This window comes from Vigna angularis, chromosome 10, assembly GCF_016808095.1.
Source record: "Vigna angularis cultivar LongXiaoDou No.4 chromosome 10, ASM1680809v1, whole genome shotgun sequence".
In the NCBI taxonomy this organism is placed as follows: domain Eukaryota; kingdom Viridiplantae; phylum Streptophyta; class Magnoliopsida; order Fabales; family Fabaceae; genus Vigna; species Vigna angularis.
Genome location: NC_068979.1, coordinates 24,597,916 through 24,602,392, shown reverse-complemented (window position 1 = coordinate 24,602,392; position 4,477 = coordinate 24,597,916).

The following is a 4,477-nucleotide window of genomic DNA, read 5'->3' as shown; positions in this document are numbered from 1 at the left end:
TTCTTTTACGTAAATGTATTTTCGGCAAGCATCTTCAAATGAAACTTCTCAGAAAACGAAAGCTTGTTACCGTTTTTGTCTTGTTTTTATATCTTTTTAGTTAGTATATTTTTGTTAATAATTAAGAATTTCCATTTATTTCATCTTGCTTTCTTATTTGAAGAATCGAAAAATATTTAATGCCTTTTGACATTTTGTACACATTTCGGAATTAGGGAATGGAACATGAAAACAAAACACTCTAAGAACTATCAATAAATACAATCTCAAAATAAAAGAAAATGGACGTGATCCTGAAATTTTCTCATGGAAGAACACCACACATTGTGTTGTTTGGAATCTAACTTTCTAAACAAAACATAAATCACTCGTGAATTTTCACGTTATCTACAAAGTTATGGTTGGCTAGTTTTTAAACTTGAAGTGGATGAGGATCCAAGGATGCAGAGAGAAGATTACTGGAAAAGAGTAAGTGATTTGAGCATTTGAATTTGACGTGTAGCACTAGAATTTTTTTTTTGAATGAAATGGTGGGAAAAAGGAAAAAAAAGGTGAGAATAATAATTAATATCCTTGGCAAAAGGAAAAGGTGTATGTAAACATAAAAAGAATGAAAAATCTCCAACGTAATATCGGACATCATATAACATAGTAACAAATGGACGGCTGCGATTGGTTTCAGTTCTGACAATTGACAACACACAGAGAAAGAGAGTGAAACACGGGAAGAGACAAAGTAAATTAAGTAGTGCCGCGTTTGGACGTTTATAAACAGCGGGTTGGTTAATGGCCGTTAATAGGTATCATTTCCTCTTTAACAAACTAAAGTCAAAATGTCTACTTCTTACTATCACTACTTTGCTTTTTTGGAGCAATAGTTTTTAGAAAAATAATCAATACAAAAAACGACAATTATCAAAAAGAATTCTTAGTTGTTAGAAATGTAAGGACTTTAAATACCAGTGACATCAACAGAGAGTGACATTTTATTAATTAAATGCACAACACATTATGATAATTAATTTTTAAATATACGAAAAAAAAATGTTATGTGGATTATCACAACTTTTTATAGAAGATTTATCTAATAGGTATCATTTGAAGTTAAAAATCACTTGACATGGTTAATGATGAACTAAATGGAAAAAAAAACTATTTTGTATTATTTTTATATTTTAATCTCTTTTTTTTATAATAATATCTGAGCGTTAATATTTATTGTTCCATTCCGATATAATAATAATAATAATAATAATAATAATAATAATAATAATAGTAATAATAATAAAACTCCAACTATATAATGAAAGGTTAATAAAAAAATTGAGAGAAAATATTAATGTAACTAAGTTTGAATTTTTTTGTAATTTAAAATACTTGAAATAGTATGACGTGATTAATAATACTCCTATCTTACTTGGTAACAAGAATAAAAATTGAAAAAAGAACTCTAACTACTGTTTTTAAAGAAAAACGAAATGATAAATAGCTTTCTGGAAAAGAAATAAATAGATTTTGTAATGTTTCAAACAGTAAAAAAAATCTTTTTAAAATTTTAAGAATTCAATTTTAGAAAAACATATAACTAAAAATCTGCAAATAATTGAGAGCAACAATTAATAATTTAACCTAATAATTACTTTATAGTATCTTTTGCACACTGATATGCATAAGGGTGAATAAAAACCTTACAAAATCAACTGCGACAGTTTAACAAACTGAAACAGATAGACTGAGAAAATAACATGTCTCTCTGTAATTTCTCTTTTATCTGACAGCATATTGCTGATATGATTTTTGAATTATGGTGGTTTCGTTTCTTTCCTTCTGAGTGTTACTGTGATAGCTAGGGCCACAGGAAAAGAAATTCAAAAGAAAAATGATGTTATCAGAATCCAAGTTGATTTTGAAGATAGGGTAATGAGAAAAGGCCAAAAGGGTGCATGTGCAGCTGCTGCCTTTGCGAGTCTTCAAACTACTCACAAATCGCTTTCAATGGGCAAATGGCACATACCTTGGTTTGAGCTAAGCATTGGTAAACACAAACAAACTACATGCATGCATGCATGTGATGTGCAGCCACTGCATTCTACCAGAAAAGATTACCATACCATAGCATATACCATAGCATGGCAGCCATTGAATTCAATCACTCTGTCTCACACACTGCTTTTTTTCTCTGGTTTTATCACCCATTCTTGTTCATTTCCGGAGCTTAGAGATAACCCACAGAAACTTTTAAGACAAATCAATAAGTTAGTCAGATTATTCTTGAAATCAGCAATTTTTGTTTTCCAATGGGAAATGACAACATTTTCCAATGGGAAATGACAACACTCTGAGGGGCAAATTCTTTTTCTATAATACAATTTCATGTATTTTAAAGTTTTTATTCAATTAGTAAAATTATAATAAAATAATGTTCTTAATATTTCAACTTTCTTGCATGTGTCTTTTTTTAATGTGTTATTTTCTCTTGATTATATTGATGTATTGTTGAAAATTATTTGGCCAGTTTTTGTTCTAGTGGGATGGGGAAAAAAATCCATATAAGACAAAAAAAATGTTTTCATGAAGATATATCTTACAAGAGCTGAGAGGACTATTATTTTTTAAATAAAAATAAAGAAGCTAAAACGGAAATTATTTTAGAATAGAAAGAGTGACAGTAGTTATTTATTTACGAAGATAAAAAATTATTTTACATAAATTCTTAATAGTGTCTAAGATATTTGTAAGGAAATTAGTTTAATTTTATTATAAAAAAAAATGGATTTTAGTTAAATTTCTTGAGGACAACTTCAGGATTTCACCCAAAATTTACAATTTTTTTATATATTTTTTTCTCTCTCTTTTTCTGCTGCCTATTCAATGTGCCCCTTTTGTTATGATGTGAGTGCAAGTTGCCAAAGTGCCATTAAATGGGTTGGGTTATGACTAGCCAAACTCCAAATTAGGTCACACAAGTTCATCTCTTGTAGCACTTTGTGCTTATCATGCCAAAATAATATATTTAAAACCATAGCCTATTTTGACCTACCAATCATGATGGCTTTTTTTCCTTCTTTTCTTTTACAAATATTTTCATCCTTAAGATATAGATTAAACATATATATGTTAATTACCAAAGAATTATTGAAATATTTTATGAAAAAATGATATTAAGAGAATTATAGAAATATTTCAAAATGGTGGAAAACAAGAAGAAGCAAATTTTATTGTTTTTTATTGAACAACTGTTTCACCTGTATTTCTGTAGACGTATTTAACATAAGTCCTGGTTCATTAAAGTGAATAAGAAACACTAATGGCGAGAATCGCGGTTTAAGATCATTTCCACGTAAAATCTCAAATCAGTTTTATCGTTTTCCATGCACATCTTATCAACTAAGATTCATTAATCACTCGCTAATCACCATATATTATTTGCTTGACAGATAATCCAAATCAAAATCCAGCTGTGTAGAAACACAACTACTTAAATATGTCTGACTAGTATATATTTTTTATTTGACTTAAGCTTTACAGTTTCATTCTCATTGTTTTCTTCCCCTGTATTAAATGAATTATTACTCAAATTATTGTTATAAAATATATTTCCACGAAATTATCCTAGTTAAGACTTAGAATATAAGTATATAGTATCTTTCTAGGTATATATGACAACCGAGAAGGTATGATTCGATTTATATAATAATAAATATTTTAATTTAATTAGAAAAATGAAATAAAATACATTTTCATTCAATGAGGATAGGTAGCTGCGTTAATTAAGCCCTAGAAGGTTTCAATCCAAAATCGAAGAAGTTTTAATAATTAATTCATATGCCTAACTTAGACTTTTCAAGTAAAAGGTAAAAGTAAAAAAGAGTAAAATTTTGTCAACTCTTTTTTAGAACAAGAATGAAAAAATGTATATAAAAGAAAGATAATAGGAAAAGGATTGTTGTTGAACATAGTTTGAAGAAGTGATGATGCATGTGCAAAGTTGCTTTTGTGTAGTTGGGAATAGAATGATGAACAATAAGAGATGTTGCGTTGAATAGCAACCGTCCGTGAGTGCAAAGAAGACCCACAAGACAGACACAGAGATATGGCCACACATAGGGCTTGTACCTTTCAACCTAACGATTTTCTTTGTTGGATCATTAGGGTTCCATTTTAGGATTGTTACTTCCTTTCAACAACAACTTTCCAAATATTTACTTACTCCTCATCAAATCTTAATTATTTTTTTAAGGTTATGTATATTTCTACAATTGAATATTATGTTAAAACATAGTCTTTATGAAAGTCTGTAAGAAAAAAAAACATTATAGACACATAATACGATGGTGAGAAGATTCTCAAGTGGCTTACGATGAACACAACTAATAATACAGTTAAATATATTCTACGGTGACAATGTCGTACACGTACAACAGATTCATATATATTAAGGAAAGGATGAAAAACAAAGATATTTTGGCCAACACTT